At 39.9% G+C, this 21,039-nt stretch overlaps 1 long non-coding RNA gene across 1 annotated transcript in view; it reads left to right on the plus strand.

Annotated features, from left to right (window-relative positions):
* Positions 1–19,822, plus strand: part of LOC121826016 (uncharacterized) — a 32,501-nt gene extending 12,679 nt beyond the window's left edge. The window contains exons 2-3 of the long non-coding RNA XR_006068335.2: positions 4,096–4,190; positions 19,503–19,822. This is a non-coding gene — a long non-coding RNA (uncharacterized LOC121826016). The remainder of the gene's footprint in view (positions 1–4,095; positions 4,191–19,502) is intronic.
* Positions 19,823–21,039: the final 1,217 nt, after the last annotated feature.

Here is a 21,039-nt window from a genome sequence, read left to right on the forward strand (position 1 = left end):
AGGTTGGAATTTGGCAAGTCCAGAGCCTAATTAAAGTTTATCTTGAGCTATCATTAGCCCCATAAATAGCCATTAACTGTCTGCTTCTGTGTAGGACCTAACATCCTATGTTTGCAGATAAAAATCTTTCATAATATATTAACTAGCTAAGCAGACTAGTAGATTCCATTAACCTGAAACATAAGAATGCTATCAGATGGCATCTGAGGCCTACAGTTGATGTTTCTCTACTTAGCTGTTTTCTCCCTCCCTGATGTTCCCAGCAACTATTTGAAAGGTATCTTCATTTATGATTTTCTTCATTCTCTTACTATTAAAACTTCACAAAACTGCTTCTATATTAGAACATGGGATCTTGGGTAATTTACATCTGTGTTCTTGGGCCATAGTTACTCATATCTAGCCCAAAATAAACTATCTCTTGTCCTCTTTGAGGTGAGAGTTGCGTTTTTTGCACTCCAACTGCTTAGTTTGTCCCCTAAGGCTCTGTAGACCCAGATGTTAAATTCCCTGAGATCTCTCTCTTTTCCTGAGACCTGAAAATTTGTTCCAGTGAAAAGGCTAGTGGGAACTTCAGAAAAGAAAGATTCTTGGGCTGAGAGCACATATGAGCATTGGCTGATCCGGGAAGTCCACTAATAATACTTCACAGCCCTGGAAGTAGATTTTCATCAAATACATTGACACTTTTCATTTGTGCATTCCCTTTGTAGGCCTTTTAGAGCACGTGTTACTGTCCTCCCTGCAAGTGAAGAAAATGAAGCCAGGCATGCTAATACTTTGATTCACATGACACAACCAACCAGTGGCAAACTCAGGGTCAGGTTCCCTATATTCTAATGCTAGACTTTAGAGAATAAAGAAAAGCATGGATTATAGGGCAGAGTCTGCATGACAAGTCTGACAGAAATGAAGATATTTTTAAGAAATACTAGTAGTGTCTCTCAATCAATTGTATTGTTGAAACAGTGGACCCCAGAAAAATGAGAATTTCTCTAGGAATCTCATGCTGGGAGAAGGAATATCAATGGGGGATGTCTTCAGTAGGAGAAATGACAACTTGTCAGAGCACCTTACAAATGAGACTAAAGCTGAGTTGATCATGAGTGAGGGGACTGTTGAGTTACTTTTCTCTTATTTCCAATTTAAACTCTACTCTTAGGTTCAGACCTCAAAGATTGGACTGGAGGGCTGGGTGGTTATTGTCATGTATCTCTTTGTCCCATTTTCCATTTCAGCCACACTGAACAAATCTCCTTTCCTCCCATTTCACTATTAATTTGACTCCTTTAACTGCCTTGTTGAGAATCAATGGCTGAACCTGGCTTTGTGGCAGCACAGGCTGTGGCCCCCAAGTTTGGTAACATCTGTGGTAAAAGTATTAAGTAGAGGGAGAGAAAATGCCATGCTGAAAAATGAAGAAGCATTTGTTTGGGCTTTAGAGACTAGATAAGAATTTATCCCTAGAAGGGGAAGGATGTGGATTCCACAAGCAACATCCCATTTATTTTACCCAGATCTGTGGGTCAATCTAACCCTGTTGAGAGGTACGTAAATCCAGAGTAAAGATGACCCTGCTTCAAGCCCAGAGTGGCCTTATCCATGGATAATACTTTTCTCAGTGACATAAACACTCTGTATATATTCATATAAAGAATCTCATCTACTACTCATTGCCATTGCTGTTATAGTGCGACTGTTCCCTCTAGGCACAATGTTAGCATTGTCATCAGGAAGCAGGGCTTTCATGGTGATCAGTAGAAGACCTGGGGTCAGTGAAATAAGCAGAATCATACTGGGGATACCCAGGTCTCTGATTATGGCAATGAAGCTGTTAACATCCCTCTTGCTTTCTGGAGAAGGAATGCTCAGTAGATTCTCACTTGATAGTCTAGTCACTGCTCCATCCTACAGCAGTTGCATGTGGTCTTGGGAGTTATGAGAGCAGGCAGGAGGTGAAAAGCTGACTGAAGGTGAGACTCTGTTGGTGTGGCTGCCATGCTTCTGTAACAACACTTGTAAACTCATTGGTTCACCAAGCTAGACATAAACAGAGTTCTTTCTTCAGTTTCTTAGTATCCTCTCTAGGTGGCATTAGTAGATATTTCTTTTATCTCCCCAGGGAAAGTCACATGATAACTGAAAAGTAGACTAGTTCCCATATTTCACTGTAGGAGAACCCAAACCCTCTAGGTAACCAAGCCCTAAGCAAGGAGACTGCATGCAGGGCAAGAACACAGCCAACTCCCCAGGGCTTAGAGGCAAGCTGACCACTATCATGTAATATACTTCACAAATCAACAAGCCCTCTGCTCTACCCAGATAAAGAGTGACCCCTGTCATGTAGAAAATGTCACTTGTGGCATATTCCTCTACTTGTGTCACATACCTTAGGCCACATTTTAAGTGTGCTTTCTCTTAGTGCAAGACCTCCCCTTATCTTCAGAACCATAAGAGAAAGACACTTTGCTTTGTCTTGTGGGGCTCCCATAGTGCTGCTGCTCCCATTAATAATTCCAGTCAATTTGATGACTCCATCCTTTCTTCTCCCTAAAACATAATACTTAATTAATTAATATAATTAATTCTTGGGGGGATCTGTATTGATTGGGGCTTTTTTCCTACTTTTTTTCTTTCCTGGGGAATCTCTTGATTAAAATAGCTGAGTATCTCTCTTTGGGGCCATATAAGTATCCTAAGCTGAGTGGGCACGGGGGCACAAGGGGAGCCACCAATCAGGAAACATGATGTTCCATGCATGGGAAGCTTCTTCAGAATGGTTGGGTCTGCAGCATCTGGTAGTAGAGTTTTTACATTCTGGAGCTTTCTCTGATATCTGGGGTTGAAAGGAAGAAGAAATGTATAATCAAGAATGATGGAGCTGAAGAGATTGCCCTGTGGTTAAGAGCACTTGTTATTCTTACAAAGGACCTCAGTTTGATTCCCAACACTCACATTAAGGTTCACATTCACTTGTAACTCTAGTCTCAGGGGGAGCCAATGCCTCTTTTTTACCTCCTTGTTCACAGGGTATACACAAGGTACACATACATACACACAGGCAAGCACTCATACACAGAAAGTAAAAATAAATCTTTCTTAAAATGAGTGTGTTTATTGATATCATGTGGACTATGAGCAATAAAAGACAACTGATGTCTCTGGGAACTCTCTTCCTTAGAAACAGTGTTCTATAATATGAGAGAAGATTAAGGCCAAGATCCAAACTGTGCCTATAAATATAATTTCAATGAGCTTGAGCTGAGATTAATACAGAATCTCTGAGATATGAGGAGTTGAAAAGAATTCTTCAGAGAAAGAAGAGGTATACGATTAGAGACACAGTACTTTCTGGAATCTCCATGTGGTTTAAACAGAACAGGTGGGTGGCTGAGTTTGGAAGGTCACAGTCTCAATCTTGACTGCCTGATGCACTAAGCTTCCAGCCCTCTCCTCAATAAGACAATTAAAAAGATAACATAATGGTGAAAAGCAGAAAACAGAAGTTTACTCAATGTGGCCATATTGGGAAGAGGAATGGCAAGATCCAGTGACCACACCTGCTGTGTCTACCTGTGAGGGGTATATCTAAGGTTCAGGTTTAAGTCAAGGATGTCCAAAATGCATCAAGAGGGTTTGGCCCCAGGATAGCTATAGATGCAACCCAATACAAAACAATAAACTTACTCAAAACATTATAAGATTTTTGTTTGTTTTTTAAGACAGGGTTTCTCTGTGTAACAGCCCTAGCTGTCCTGAAACTCTCTTTGTAGACCAGGCTGGCCTTGAACTCACAGAGATCCACCTGTCTCTGTCTTCTGAGTGCTGGGATTAAAGGTGTGCACCACCACACCCAGACTTTTTGTGATCTTTTTAAAAATAAGTTGACTGCATAGTTTTTACACATGAACTTTGTAAACAGTATAGTGGTTTAAATGAGAAATGATCCCCACAGGCAGACATATGCATACACTTTATTTTCAGTTGGTGGCATTGTTTTGAGGGAGGTTAAGGAGAAGTGCAGCTTTACTGGAGCGAGCGTATCACTGAGAGTTCACAACCAGTTTATTCTCTGCTTTGTGTTTATGGCTGAAGATATGACTTCTCAGTTTCCTGCTCCTGCCACAATGCCTGACTCTTGCTGCCCGCCATGCCTTTCTCCAATGATGGACTCTTACTCCTCTGGAACTGTAAGCCCAAATAGACACTTACTTACACTTACTTTACTATGTTGCTTTTGATCATTGTGTTGGTTAGTTTTTGTCAACTTAACACAAACTAGAGTCATCTAGGAAGTGGCAAACTTAACTGAGAAGATGTCTCCATCAGATTTGACCTGTTAGCAAGTCTATGCGGAATTTTCTTGATTATAATTGATATGGGAAAGTCTGGCCCACTGCCAGTCATACTAACCCTAGTCCTCTGTTTCTAGGTTGTATTGCAAAGAAAACTAAGTAAGCCATGGAAAGCAAGCCAGTAAGCAGGTTTTCTCTATGGTTTTGGCTTCTGTTCCTACCTCTAGGTTCTTTCTTGAGTACCTGCTCTGACTTTCATCAAAGATGGACTGTGATATAGAAGTGTAAGGCAAATAAGCCCCTGCCAACTAGTTTTTGGTCCTGGTGTTTATCACAACAACAAAAAAGTAGCTAGTATAAGCAGCAACATCTTATTGTAGTGTCACACAAAATAATGTATATCCTCTCTTGGGCTGTGGGTTAGACACCCCTCGATTAAATGTATGACTCAAGGCAATTCTTCATCTACTGTGGCCCAGAGAAACCAAGATAATCCTGATTTAAATAGAAAGTAACAGGAATGCAAAGGTAAACCAGGCTGGTCAGGGTGTGGGTCCACCCACCTTCATTGTCTAGTTTCCAGTCTTTTCTTACAAGGAGGTCTGTAAGTTCACAAAACCACCTGAGGTGTCTTTTGAGAAACAAGTTTTTACTCTGGCAGACACCAGGCTTCAGCTTTTTCTTTCCCTCACTTGCATTAAGTTCCTGGAGAAATTTAAATTTCTTAGGAACCATTGTTTCTATAGTTTATAGGGTCACATGCCTATCTCCTTCAAAGATGTTCTCTCCAGCCACAACAGTTATGACTTCAGAAGGAAGTGAGTGTCCTGAAAGACAAAAATTCAAGAGTAGATGACAGGTGACCAAATGAGACCCAGAAAAACTGAACTGGGGAATCATAAGAACACAAAGAGTTCTGACCAGGAGGAACTGGCCTGCTAGTGGGAAGAGGAAGGCCCCCACTGGAGGGATGTAGACATAAGAGAGTATTACAGTCCTGTGACTCCACAGCCATATGGTGTGCATATGCCAGGCATGACACTGAGGCTCCATAGGAGAGCAGAATGTGAAAAGATTGTGGGAAGGGAAAGAGGCTCTTTGTCTTGAGGTTTGCTTTGTCTTCCTTGCTGACAACGTAAGGAAAGTTCTGACACCACGATAAAGTCAGTATTGTCTACAGACACAACTCATGATTTCCTACAGACATCTGAGATAAAAGTACTAAAGACAATAATCTGTGTTTACTTAGGTCCACTCTCCATTAATATTCTACAAAAATTTTCAAAACAGGGTTTTTATGTGCAGCCCTATCCTGGAACTCACTCTGTAGACCAGGGTGGCCTTGAACTTACAGAGATCCACCTGCCTTTGCCTCCTGAGTGCTAGGATTAAATGTGTGCACCACCACGCTACTCTTCATTAATTTTAACTCTACTCATTATTATTTACTTCTCTCTGATAATTTTTGGTTTAGCTTATTCTCCTCAAAGACTTTGGAGTATGTCATTAAGTTATTTGGTATTTCCCTGAGTTTTAAATGTAGGTATTAATAATTAAAATCTTAATTTTTAAAGCTCCTCACTGTATCCCACAAATTCTGCTACGCTTTATTTTCGTTTTCATTTGTTCATGTTTTAATTCCCCCAGTTTTGAAATCTTCATTGAACCATTGATTATTCAAAAGTTGTTCAATTTCCATGTATTCTTAGTTTTTAGACAATCAATAAAGAAAGAATTAGTTGTTTAAAAAGATAAGGTTGGTGCTGGAGAGATGACTCAGTGATTAAGAGTATGAGCTACTCTTGCAGAGAGGACAGGTTTGGTTCCCAGCACCCACATATGGCTCGCAATTGTCTGCATCTCCAGTTCCAGAGTTTCTTATGCCTCTTCTGCCATCTGCAGGCACTGCATGCATATGGTGAATATGCATATAGACAGGCACACAGAAAATAAAAATAAGATAAAAAGATAGGCTTGAGAAAGCCTTCAACAAAGTAAACTAAAAAGAATAGAAGATAGAAACAAAATAACAAAATTAGAGGCAAGAAGGGAGACGCTGAAACGTATGAAATCCACAGGATTGGTAGGGATTATATTACAATAAAACAAAAACTGAAGATGAATTTTCAGATGAAAAATTACCTACCAAAATTGAAAAAGAAGATATAAAAAACCAAGCAGATCAATAAAGAACAGACTTGAATCAGTAATAAAGTGTTTGAACAATGAAAAACCTGAATTCTACTGCTGAATTCTACAAGACCTTATGATCCAGTGTGAAAGCAGAGTTGGAATTTATTAAAAGACATATTTATGATAAATCTTATGCCATGGCATTAATAGGAAGAGTGTTGCTCCTGATGATATTCTGTAACATAGAAAGGAATAGTTCCAAACCTCCTGAAGTCATATCAGTCCAATGGCCAATTGAGTGGAGCGGTTTAGCACAATGGGCATGGTGTTCTCTGAAAAAAAGTGACCAGTTAAGAACCAGGGGAGGCCGGGCAGTGGTGGTGCATGCCTATAATGCCAGCACTCAGGAGGCAGAGGCAGGCGGATCTCTGTGAGTTCGAGGCCAGCCTGGGCTACAGAGTGAGTTCCAGGAAAGACTCCAAAGCTACACAGAGAAACCCTGTCTCAAAAAACTAGCCAAACAAACAAACAAAAAGAACCAGGTGGTAGGGAGGGTCTCACCCTTTCTTGGGACAGCAAGAGGCAGAGAAACATGGCTTGCAGTTTGGTCTCCAGGTTGCCCTTGGGAACAAAGAGACAGCAGCACAACTTTGTTCCATATTTGTGAGTGCTGTATTGGCTTTCATCCTTTAATAAACCTGACCTGGTCCCAGACTTCAGAATCCCACATTATTTGTATTATTCCAGGATGCAAGATTGGTTCAGCACATATAAAATGGTAAATATAATACAGCATAAAAACAGAATCAAAAGCACAGATTCCATGATCATCTTAATAGTTGCCAAACTAGTGGAAACACATGAACTATGAACCAATAGCTGAGGAGCCCCCAACTGGATCAGGCCCTCTGGATAAGTGAGACAGTTGATGAGCTTGAACTGTTTGGGAGGCACCCAGGCAGTGGGACTGGGACCTGTCCTTACTGCATGAGCTGGCTGTTCAGAACCTGGGCCCTATGCAGAGACACTTAGCTCAGCCTTGGAGGAGGGGACTGGACCTGGCTGGACTGAATCTACCAGGTTGAGCTAAATCCTCAGGGGAGCCCTTGCTCTGGAGGAGATGGGAATGGGGGGTGGGCTAGGGGGAGGGCAGAGGGTGGGAGGAGGGAGGACAGGGGAATCCATGGCTGGTAGGCTTAAAATTTAATATTAAGGAAGGTCACCAATCTCAGAAAAACAAAAATAACCCATGTGTTTCCTCATATGGGATTCCTAGCCTACAATGAATGCATGTATATACATAAACAAATGTATGTGTGGGTACATTAAAACATGAAGAAATAGTAAGAAATGTTGTTATTAGATGACAAGGAAAAACAGAACACATAAGTGGTCAAAGAGGATATAAAGCTAATTGTTTTTCTAGTTTTAACTTTGCTGTGGATTTTTCATTTTGTGGTAGTTAAGTGAATAAAAATGTAGTTGATAGGTATATTACTTCCTTTTCTGTTGCTATGACAAAATGTCATGACCAAGGCAATTTATGGAAGGAAGAGTTTATTTGGGCTTAAAGTTCCAAATGTGTAAGAGCCCATCATGGTGGCAGGCCATGGCAGCATGCAGAAGCTGAGAAACTGCATTTCCATCCCCATGCAGAAAGAAGAGAAAAGTAATTGGAAGTGGGATGAAGTTATAAACTCTCAAAGCTCTCCCCATTGATACAATTCTTCCACGAAAGCTGCATCTCCCAAACCTTCCCAAACAATAACACTAGCTGGAGACCAGGTATTCAAATACTGAGGTTGTGGGGCATATTTCTCATACAAACCACCACAGAGTCAAGTTACACAGCTTCAGAATGTTTTTGAGTCTGAGCAAATACTTGTTTGACACTCTTAGATCTGTTAAGCAATTTCAGCATAATGGGATATATAAAAAACATCTTAGTCAGAGTGTTCCTACACTAAAACCATACTCCATAAGAAAGAATTCAGGAAAACTCACATTCACAACAGCTCAAGACAAAATAATCAATAATAACAAAACCTAGATATAAGCCTAGCCAAGGTGTTCACAAAAACTTCTACAAAGAAAATTATAAAACATCAATGAAAGAAGTTAAAGACATTTGAAAATGGAAAAAACTTTTGATGCTCAAGGATAGGCAGGCTCAACACTATAACAATGATCTACAGATTTTGTGCAATCCCCATCAAAATGCCAATTTGAGAAGAATCTTAAAAATTAACAAGGAGTTTGGAAATGCACTGTCCTAGTCAGGTTACTATTGCTGTCATAAACACTATGACCAGAAACTGCTTAGGGAGGAAAGAGTTTATTTTAGCTTACAATTCTCCATCACTGAGGCATGTCAGGGCAGAACCTAGAGACAGGATCTGAAGCAGAACCATGGAGGAGCACTGCTTACTAGCCTGTTCCTCAAGGCTCACTCAGTTTGTTTTTGTATATAACCCAAAATGACAAGCCCAGGCATAGCACCACAAACAGTGGACTTGTCCCACCTGCATTAATCACTAATCAAGAAAATTCCCCTACTGTCTTGCTTACAGCCCAATCTCATCAAAGCATTCCCTAAATTGAGATTATTCTAGCTTGTGTCAAGTTCACACACATACATGATCAAGCTATCAGGCATATACCTCCAATAGCCAAAGTGATCCCGTAATACAATAAATCCATAAGAGTCTGGTTAAGGAGTATTAGAGAAATTTATTAAGGTAAAGGGAGGAAATACACTCACGAATACAGAATGGGGTAGACAGCTGAAGTCGTCCTCTAATCTGACTAGGAGTGAATCCACCTTTGATCAAACCAGGAACCAGGCCACAGAGAGAATGAGCTTGTGACATTTTTCTTTTGAGAGGTCACTGATGGCAAGAAGCACCACCTCCTTCAGGGCCTATAGCACAAGGTCATGGGCAGATCAAATACCACTACAATCCTGAGCAAAAAGAACAATGCATCACATTACCTAATTTCAAATGATATCACAAAGGCACAGAAACAAAACAATTAATGCACTGTCACAAAACAGTCCTGTTAATGGATGGATTAGAAAATTCCAAAATAAACCCACACAATTCAGTATTCTTATGCTTAACAAATGTGTCAAAACATATACTGAAAGAAGGATTCTCCCTAAGGAATGGAGCCAGGTGAACTAGATACTCAAATGCTGAAGACTGAAACCAGATCTTCATAGTTCTCCTTCTATAGTAAAAAAGTGAAAAACGGAGCAAAGACTTTAACTGAAGACCTGAAACTGCTAAAGGAAAACTCGGGACAAAAACTTCAAGATATAGGCGTATAGACAAGGACATTCTGGAACAAATGCTAATATCCGAGGAAATAATAGTAAGAAATAACAAATTACATTATGTCTTGATTACTTTTCTATTGCTGTGGCAAAACACCACAACCAAGGCAACTTATAAATACAAAGTGTTTAGTTTGGGCTTATGATTTATGAAAGTAAGAGTCCATAGTGGCAGTACAGAGGCACAGCAACAGGAACAACTGAGAGCTCACATCTGGATTTGCAGGTAGGAGGCAAAGAGTGCAAGACACTGGGGTAGTATCTTCTGAAACCTCAAAGCCCTTCCTCTGTTGCCAGGAGCCATTCTCCAGTGGTGGATGGGTCCTGCAGAGGGTGTAAGGAGTCGGTGGGAGAAAAAAGTGAGCCAGGCCATGGTGGTTGGGAGAATCTTGCAGCCTGAATCACTAGCAGCCAGAGTATTTTTTTTATTTTATACAGCATTTAGTTAGCAGGGATACATTCATGATGTTCCAAAACACAGATCATATCATTTTTTATTTTAGACACGTGTTTCACCTCCTTTTGCTCATCTTTTAGTCATCATTAATAAAGTATGACAGAACAGAGTTATCATTTCCAGTCATTTCCCCTCAAGTTTTGACATCATTAATAAACAGAGTTATCATTATTACTTATTAACCCCATAACCCAATTTTTGAGAATCTGGAGGCCTGTGCTCAGGCTGATTGTTTTGGTTGCTTCAAGGACACTAGACCAAAACAAAATCTTCAACCACCCTGGGCATTTTGCCATGTGTCAAGCAATGTACTATTAATTCTTAGTGGTCAGAGTGCCCAGAAAAAAATCCTCAGGCTAAAGCTGCTGTAGTAATTGCAATCAATGTTCACATTTATATCCATATAGAATTTGTCTATATGTCTAATCCTGGCATTCTGTTGTTCCTTGGTCATATGACATTATAGTGGCTCTACATGAGCTAACTTCTAAGAGAGGAAGGTCCTAACATCTCATACTTTCATCATTTTTCCACTTCATACTTTAATTATCAATATGTCTCTATGTAGGGCAGAGTTGTATACCATGTAATTGTCTGAGTGTTCAGTGGGAAGAGCCTTGTAATCTGAACTATGGACAATTCCTCTAGCCAATGAATCTTGTTGACCTTTTTAATTTTACTTTGCTTTGAATATCTTGTTCCAGTGTAAGTACAGGGACAGATGTTTCAAGAATGTCTCATAGCCTCATGAAGAGACCTCTGGCTTCTTCTTTATGTGTCACAACCTCCAAGGCATAAGAAAGACCTTCAAGTAGATAAGGATATCTCCCTCAAAGTGATGGGGGAGATAGTATGTTCAGGACTTTCCTGGGGAAGCTTAGAAGCAGCATTCCTGGGAGAAGGCATAAATTACTCACAAGGAATTTTCCATCAATCCAATATCCTCACATTGTACAAATATTAAAAGTGCCCAAAGTATGTAACCAGTGGAGATGAAAACCAAAGCTGGCATGACAGCCATTATGTGGCTCAGCTTGCTGGATCTTTGTCAAGCAGCTGTGCTGGTTTTATGACTTCTGCCATTCCATTCAGATATGGCTGTGCCACTCAGTGACATACCTCCTCAACAAAACCACCCTTCCAAACCTGTAGATGTAACCAACCATCTTATTAAATAAGAAACACAGAACCAATGTGAGAGAGAAAGCCAAGAGGTCAGAGCTCAGAGCTAAAATCTTACCCTTCTTCCTGCGAGCTCCTAGCTTCCTGAAAGAGAGCTATTTCCTGTGTGTAAGTCATTTCATAGTCTTTTGTTCTGCCTTCTCATTGGTTGTAAACCCAAATATGTGACTGCCTCGTCACTGTCTGTATGTACAGCCCCCAGGTCTTAAAGGCATATGTCTCCAATGTTGGCTGTATCCCTGAACACACAGAGATCTACCGAGCTCTTCTACCAAGTGTTGGGATTAAAGGCGTGTGCCACCACCGCCACACTCTTGCTATGGCTCTAATAGCTCTGACCCTTGGGCAACTTTATTTATTAACATACAATCAAAATCACATTTCAGTACAATTAGAATACCACCACACAAACCTTCCCAAATAGTTCTACCAGCTAGAGACCAAGTATTCAAATATAGGAATCTTTTGGGGTCATTCTTGTTAAAAGAACCATAGATCATATCAAATTAAAAAGCTCTTAGGATTGGAAAGATGACAAGTTGGTTAGGAGTGTGTGCTGCTCCTGCAGAGGTCTGTAGTTTGGTTCCCACCACCCAGTTACAACTTCTTGTAACTCCATCTCTGGAGGAATCTAACGCCATCTTCCAGTCTCTAAAGGTACTGCACTCATGTATACATATACAAAAAATTTAAAATAATAATGATAATAAGAAGAAGAAGGAGAAGAAGAAGAGGAGGAGGTGGAGGAGGAGGAGGAGGAGGAGGAGGAGGAGGAGGAGGAGGAGGAGGAGGAGGAGGAGGAGGAGAATCTTAAAAGCTTCCACATAGCACTGGGAAAAACAAAAACCACTGTGAAGAAAAGAAACAATAAACACCTACACAATACTCCCAGCTCTGCTGGATAGAATCCATCAATATGTTTTTCTTCTTTCCTCTATTTCCCCTTCATCACTAAAGTTGGGATTTCTCTCTGCCCTCCTTTGTCATCACTAAAACTACTTTATCGTTTTCCTGTTACCCAGATGCTCCACTTTAGCCAAACTGGCATTTGCCCCCTCTCATCTCTTCACTTGCTTTTTCATCCCTCCATGTGTCTGAGCAAGCAGGTTGTCCACTTGGACAAGTCTTCAAAACTACTATTGAATCTTAAGACCTCCTCTGAAAGAGAAGTTTCTGATCCTAGTGGCACAAAACAATTCTAACTCAGAAGCCTCTGTGTCCTGTAATGTCCTCAACAGCCAGTCCATCCTCCTTGCAATTGTACTGGTATATAATCTTACAGATGTACATCTCCAGTCTCTACACTATCCTGGCAGATCTGGATTTAGGATTCTTCCAGAGCCAGAACCTAGCTAGTGGGTATCAAGAAGACCAAATACAGAGGTTGGGATAAAGGGAGAGGTGATTGTTGTGAGTCAACCTGACTTTTTTTTCCCCTTTAGCTATGGGGATGCAACCCAGGGCATTATGCATGCTAAACAAGAGATCTCCTGCTGAGCTGTGGCACTGGCTTCTCACTGGTGCATTCTAAGTAAGCTTTCTACCTTTGAGCTACACACCCAACTTTCTTTTTACTTTTTAATTTTAAAGAAGTTTCTCATTACTTTGCCCAGACTGGCCCTGAACTTGCAATCCCCCTGCCTCTGACTCCTTAGGAATGTGGGACCTGACTCTGTGTTGAGTGACTTTTCTATTTTTCATCCAAGTGTGTGCAGTTCACATGGAATGCAAGATGCCATCCACAGTGTGGTAAATATCCTCTCCTGGTCTCTAGCTCTGGAACCACATCCGTAGCATCCTGACAACTAGTTCAGGACAGATGGTAGTTCATCTGACATAGATAACTCCTGGAGAGATAGCAAGATGATTCATTTAGAACAATAACCTTATAATTCTTCTCATAGGCCAACAGCCTGGCTCTCTTCTATAATAAGGCATTGTGAAATACTTTGGCTCTTTAATTTTTTGTGTTTCAACTTTCCATGTTGATGCATTGCTATGGGATCTTCCCTTTGCATGGTACAACATGTCTGAGACCCTAAATTGTAAGGAATATTTCAGAATTGATCAATTTTCAATTTCCACATTGGGAGAAGGTGAGATCTTCTTGGCACTGGGCACAGCTCCTTCTCAGAGGCAATTATCTTTTATGCATATATCCTGTCTACTTTGTGCAAGCAGCCTATCATAAATCTCTACATTTTTATTATTCTACTTACAATATACTGACTACTGTACTTTATTCATAAATAGCTATGATTTTGCTTTGAGGACAGATCATGGACTGGGATAAAATAGTTATGAATAATGTTAAAAGCGAAATTGCTAGAATAACAGATGTCAGAGTGACCCAATTTTTTCTCCTTCTTCCATTTCTCCTTAATTGACAAGGCAGATAACAGTGGGCTGCTTCTTCCAGGCTCTGCATCTTATGCTTTCTTTCTCCCTTCGTAATGTGCAACTACTTTATTATTTTCTTCAAAATGGGGTCAGGTTTGACTTCTGTACCCAACCTTTGGCTTGGCATAAATCAGCATCAATTTCTCTGCTTCTGATTGTGTGTGTGTGTGTGTGTGTGTGTGTGTGTGTGTGTGTGTGTGTGTTGTGTGTAAAATGTAGTAACAGTGGATTTTCTATTGTCTTCTCTAATCTATATTTATGTCAGACCTACAAGGTAAAGACAAGATTGAATCTCAAGCAGAACATTTTATAAGCCAGACTTCACAGAAAGATGGTTCTTGCCAGGAACCCAAAATATTATTCTCAGAGTAAGTCTGCCAACAGTGCAGAGGACGCAAAGTAACAACGTGCTGAAAGTAACTTTGCTCAGAATATTTCTTATGGATCAGGAACTATTCCAGATCGATCATGTGCATGCTAATGAGGAGGTTTCCTGATGAGCTGTGCCACCAGCCCTTCACTGCTGTATTCTAAGTAAGCTCTCTATCACTGAGCTCTATACCCAGCTCTCTTTTTCTTTTTCTTTGGGACAGTGTCTTGATAAGTAGTCCAGGCTGGCCTTGCATTTGCAGTCCTCCTGACTCCTACTCCAAAAGAACTGGGATTACCAAGCCAAGAATCTATGCCAAGGAATCACCATGTTGTTAAGTAATTCAACCTAACTTCAGTAGAAATGATAGTTTAATTCACTAAAATGGCTTTGCAGTATGTCAGAGAGGGGGCTAAAAATGTTTTAATACTATTCATTCAAAATGGATAAATTCTAGTTCCTGTGACAAGATCCTGTGGATCCCATAAAGTCTTTAAGATCTACAACTTATCGACAGATTTGTCACTTATGTCTGACATCATCACCACCCATCATGGCTCATGCATCTGTCGAACTGCTCCTGCGGTTCTAGTTCAATGTGTCTATAGCAATCTTTTACTTCTGATCACTCCAACAAGTTGTGGCAGGCCATACCACGCAGCAGCTGTCCTTCCCTAGATCTTACCTCACAAGTTTCCTCCTGCCTCCTGGGTTTCCATCCCTCTGATAAGGACAATGGAATGGAAATGAGCAATAGAACGAAAAGAACATTAGAATCAGAATTACTGACAAACTCAAATCCTAGCTAAGTGGCCTTCAGAAAGTGACTTCACTTACTGAAAGAATGTTGAATGATTTTGTGTGTGCATGTGTGTGTGTGTGTGTGTGTGTGTGTGTGTGTTTATTATAAGCACTAGTGCACATAATACTTCTGCTATGATATGAACTATATGATATGATAGCATATGTTCAATAAACACAAAACAAAACAAATGTGAAAGGGTAGCTCTCTTCTTTCTACAAAAAAGGAGAAAAAATAAACCACATAAGATGTCAAATACTCCCAGATAGAAACTTCATGTTTGTTTTTTATCTTTTGACTACTGAAAGCAGGAATTTGGATTATCACATATAGTCATTTGTGTATCTTTTATCTTTTGGTTCTGTGAGTACCCCTAATCTTGGCCTGAGCACACTCATACATTTATTTGACAACATATCACACATAACCTCTTTATGTTTTTACACAGATATGTTAAAACTGCAACAGGAAGGAAGTTTTCTTTTATCGGTCTATGTATACGAGTCCATGGTGGTAAAAGGCTAAATTAAGGGCTAAGGATGAGTGACTGATCTTCCAGTGGACCTGTATTCAATTCCCAGCACCCACATGGCAGCTCATACTCTCTATAATGCTAGTTTCAAGGGATCTTGATGCCCTCTTTTGGCTTCTGTGAGTACCAGGCATTCACATAGTGCACAGACATACAAGCAGACAAAACATCCATGCACATAATATATATATGTTAAACTGGCTACACACACTGGTGCACATACCTCCATGCAGAGAAACACCCATACACATAAAATAAACAAAAAAATCTTTTTAAAATACTGGTTTTAAAAAGTTAAATTGTTCTCAGTATTAATGATGTACTGATTTATATTACTCTCTTTCCTCAATTGTGGCTCAAAGAAGCATCCTTTGCCAGTATCAGCTCTTTGGGCATTTGCATTCAGAATTTTAAACTATGTTTCTATTTGATGTCCCACTCTGAAGCTCAGATTATACTAAGCAGGTTTAGCAATGTCTCATGTTATGCCACACCCATTTCTGCTTAGTCAAATCTTGAATGGCTATGCACAACCTGTAAATAGAGAGCCCATGTGACTAGTGCATCTTTCACATGCAAACTTTTCCTGAAAGTTGCATTGACACTCTCCCCACCCACCCCCCTGCCATCCCACCTTGCACAAGGGCGTTGTTCTTGCTGGGCAAGCACTCTACACCAGAGCTCCACCCCTAGCTCTTCTTTCATCATATCCTTATAGTAAGATATCCCCCAACCTCAGCCAACTGTGAAAATCTCTCTGCTAAGTACAGTTAGACACAGGCATTTCATGAATCTCATTTGCATGAGGGTAATTCTCTATATGATGTCTGCTTCTATCTTCAACTGCCTGTTTATACCATCCTAAGACCCCCACTTACCATTATCCAGGGATTCTCTTCCCTTCCCTTCTTGAGTCAGATACCATGTGTTAGCTGTGACAAAATGCCTAACTTATAAAGAAGGAACTTTTGATTTGGTTCAGAGTTTCAGAGATTTCAGCCCACGGTCATTCAAGCTTGTTCTTTTGCATCTGTGTCATTGAATATATCCTGGCAGAGAGCATGTAGCTGAGAAGATGATCTTGTATAGTAGATAGAAAGTAACAGGAAGGGGAAGGGATTTCAACATTCCCTTCAAAGACATGCTTCTAAAGACCTAACTACCTCCCACTAGACCCCACCTCCTAAAGGCTTTTTCTATATTAAGATGCAACTGATCTTGCTTTTTGGTTTTTGGTTTATTAATTATCAGTACCTTCCCTCACTTAGACTTTGGTAGGGATACATGCATTAACTTCCTGAGAACTGGAAGGAGAGTTAGATATCTTGGCAAGATGTGAAATTCTAAGTATGAATGACTTCTATCCTAATCATTTTTGAGTTTTGTTGTTGCTGTTTTGGTTTGGATTTTGTTGTTGCTTTTGTTTTTGAGTCAGTTTAACTATACACCCCAGACTGGCCTATGAATATAGCTCATACTCTCTATGTAGAACATTGTAGATATTGGCCTGCTGCTGCCTCTTGAGTGCTGGGATCAAAGGTGTGCATTAATATGCCAAACCTTCCTGTCTAGTTGTAAAAGCCTTTTCTATATATCATTGATTTATCTCCTTTATAACCTTTCACCATCTTATTCTTTCCCCATTATTTTAAAAAAAATTTACAGTTTTTATGTGGATCTGTTTCACAGGGTCCATATACCTCTCTGTACTTGGCTTCATAGTCTTTTAATCTTTGCAAGAAAGCCATGGGGGTTCTTATCATGGAGGTCCCTGGAAGTCCCTGACTACCACATGGTGATGAACATGGACATGTAAATAGTAAAAAATAAAAGAGTTTAATCCATCTTTATTTTTCTATTTACTTTTTCAGACAGTGTGTCACTATGTCAACTCAAGCTTGTTCAAATTTACAGCAATCCTCCTATCTCTGCCCCTTAAGTGCTGGGATTGTGAGCTTGGACCACCACACTCAGCTGAAATGGCATTTTAGCTGTTTAAAATATAGCAATTTAAAAAACATAAATATCTTCAGATCTTTGAACTATAAGAAAACAAAACAAAATAAAAAATAGAGGGCTGGCTTTGCAAGTCACAGCAAATACTGAGAGAGCAGTCCTTTCATGTCTTTTTGCTGTCATGAAGGGAGCAATTGAATGTCACACACTCCTTGCTGTGGGCTACCAATGCACTGTGCTAGCTAGGTACTTAGTGTCTTAAAACAATAGCAACAACAACATACTGATAGCTGAGTCTTCAGCCCTCAAACCAGTATACTTATAGAATTATTTCTTCTACTTCTGTCTTATTTTCCCTCATATTTAATACTTTTCATTTATTTTTGTCTTTAGGGTTAGACAGCTTATAAATATGCTAATAATCACACCTGTGCAAGCATCCTATTGTTTTGTAATGTGAGCAGCTGCTCTGACTTCCTGCTATCACCCTCAGAGTTCTTCTGTCATAGTCTAATGTTTTCTTTCTCTGACCTTCTCTGATACTGCCTTTGTTTAAACGTTAATCTCATTATTATCATGGGATGATGTGGATTATATGAGTGACTATAAAATAAAGGCAATGACTGGTTTGATCCACCACCTTGAGTGATAGTTATTTTTTTTATTTGTTCAGGTTTTTCTTTTTTTTCAGGGTAGGAAGTTGAGAAGGTATTTTAGTTTGCGTTCTATTGCTATAATAAAGACTGTGACCAAAGCAACTTGGAGAAGAAAGGGTTTATTTGGCTTATACTACTTTGTCACAGTCTACCATTGAGGAAAGGTGAGGAAGGGAGTAAAGACAAGAATCTGGAGGCAGGAACTGAAGCAAAGATCACAGAGGAATGCTTCTTACTACCCTGTTCTCATTGCTTGCTAGGCTTGCTTTTACATACAACCCAGGACCACCTTCCTTGGGGTGGCACTACCCACAGTAGTCTGGACCCTCCCCCATCAATCAAGAAAATCCACCACAGAATTATCAACTATCCAATCTGATGGTGGCATTTTCTCAGTTAAAGTTCCTTCTTCCCAGATGTCTTTAGGTTGAGTCAAATAGACAAAAACCAAAAAGCATAAAAGAGATCTTGCAATGTTTCCCAAGATGTTCATCTTTAACACAAATACATAAATTATTAAATATATGTAAATACACTTCAGATTTAACTGTTTAATGAGTTAGTGAACTCTAATCATAGCTACCATATTCATGTGCCCTATTCACTGCAATGATGGTAGCACTTGCTGGATTCTTTGCATGAATTATCATTTTTGATCTTCATTATATCTGAAATAGTTATTACCATCATCACTTCATTCCTCTAACAAAAAAACAAAAGGTCACAAAGAATAATAATTTCCTCCAAGACACATAGTTAAGAAGGAGCAGGATGACATTGAATCTAAATGACACAACCTCAAAGTTAAAATTAACATTTTACCACACTGACACAGCATCACAAACAATAGAATGCTTCTTCTAAAGTCCCCAGCTAGGGCTTCCAATGCTAAAGTGTGTACATTGATGGAGTCTTGCATTTAAAAATAAAAGAAAATTATACACCAAAGAAATTCTGTCAAAACCTGAAACACACAGACAGAATGAAAAAGTCATTAAATAACTTTTGTATAAACCGAGTCTTTACTGATCTTCTCAAGGCCAAACATCTGATCTCATCTGAGTGCAAAGCCAGTAAATAATATGCATGTACTTTGAGATGTATCAACCCGTTTATCTACTTATGCAGTCACTAATGGATTCATTTATTGACTCATCTCTAGAACAAGTATTTATATTAACTGCCGTGGCCACAATGTGCTAAGCATTATTTGATTGTTTTTATATCTCTCAACCTAAGCTTGGAACACAAAACACAGATATGATGCCTCTCTGGCTCAGGGAGACATCTCTTTCAGTGTCCCTTGAATAAGAATGGAGGCAGACCCTGACTTTATTGTAAACAACTCTGCTGATACCTAATAGCCTTGTTTTTTCTCTCAGCTAGAGATTCATCGAGAAGTCAAACACATTTCTTCTTTGTAGAAGGAAAAAATATCCAAGACTTCACCCTGTCAAGAACTTAACTGGAATACAAACCAATGCAGAGCTGTGAGAACATGAGCCACATTGCTGCAGCACAAGATGCATCTGGAAGAGGTCCTGCTCTCTAGTCAGTGGTGTCCTGAATTCCACCCTAAAACCCTTCTTCCAGCCTCAAACCCACAAACTCCTGTTGTGGAACAATGATGTCCTACAACAGAGAAGAGAGGAGTTTCTCTTTAGGTGCTATTGAAATTTAATTCACATTTTTTCTTCTCGTATGTCTCTGGCCCATCACCTACTCTGAAAGAGTTTGAGGAAGAAATCGCCATGACTTGCATTCCACTTCACCTGTAATGGCTGCCAATTGAAGCTCCATGAGGAATTTGAGAAAGTGTAGCCTAGATTCTGACTCCAAAGTCTTACCCTTGCAATATGCAGTAGAGGGGAACTGCAAACCAAGGATGTGAGAGCATGTCCATTTTTTTTTTAAGCACACTTTTTTTTTAATTGTGTATACAGAAGAGGGCACCAGATCTCATTACAGATGGTTGTGAGCCACCATGTGGATGCTGGGAATTGAACTCAGGACCTCTGAAAGAGCATTCAATGCTCTTAACCTCTGAGCCATCTCTCCAGCCCAAGCATGTCCATTTTTACATGATTCCATTCAGTGTAGACAAAGTCCACAAATACTGAGGTACTTGCCTGTGGTTAAAGTTTTTAAAACTCTATCTGGCAATCTGTTGCATTCAAGTCTCATGGAGGCACCAAGCCAGGTATCTGCACATCTGATTTTAGATCCTTCCTTTCTCAAGAATCAGCATAGTCATGCATTTTCAAAGAGTGAGACAAGATACCAAAAGGAATTTCTACACTGGCCACATTGTCATTGCTGGTCATGTAGGAGGACAGTTCATCCATGACAAGGGCACCAAGTCACACTAGCAAAGAGAACACCACAGAAGCTCACTGAGTACAGGATGGCTGGGAGAAGTATTCAGTGATAACATCCCAGGATTGAACCTGGATAACATGAAAGCTTGTGTAGAGTCTCTAAAGGGGTGAATGTCTGTTCTTCCATGTCTCCTTTTAGAACACCCAGTGACCAAGGAGGTAGGAGAGGAGAGTGTAAGTTATGGAATTTGAATTGGCTTGCTCAGTAATAAGCATTTATGTAACAGATAGCTGCTGCAGGGTTGCAGAGAGTAGAGCAGAGTGGGCTTCGTCTCCACAGACTTATCACATAAGGGTAGCTAAGGGGTGATGTATCCCCAAAAGAATCAGGAGTTGAAGTCTTGTTTCCCACATGGTGATGATCTGTAGAGGTGAATGTATCACAAATCGTAGGACCCCTGATCTAACCAATGGATTAACCTTTCCATGGAGTCAAATTTTTGGTGGTATTGTTGGGAGGTGATAAAAACTATAAGGTTGGGTTGGGCCTGGGTGATAAAGTCAGGTAACTGGGTATGAGTGTCATTGAAGAATATATATT

The sequence above is a fragment of the Peromyscus maniculatus genome, chromosome 1 (genome assembly GCF_049852395.1).
Source record: "Peromyscus maniculatus bairdii isolate BWxNUB_F1_BW_parent chromosome 1, HU_Pman_BW_mat_3.1, whole genome shotgun sequence".
NCBI lineage: Eukaryota > Metazoa > Chordata > Mammalia > Rodentia > Cricetidae > Peromyscus > Peromyscus maniculatus.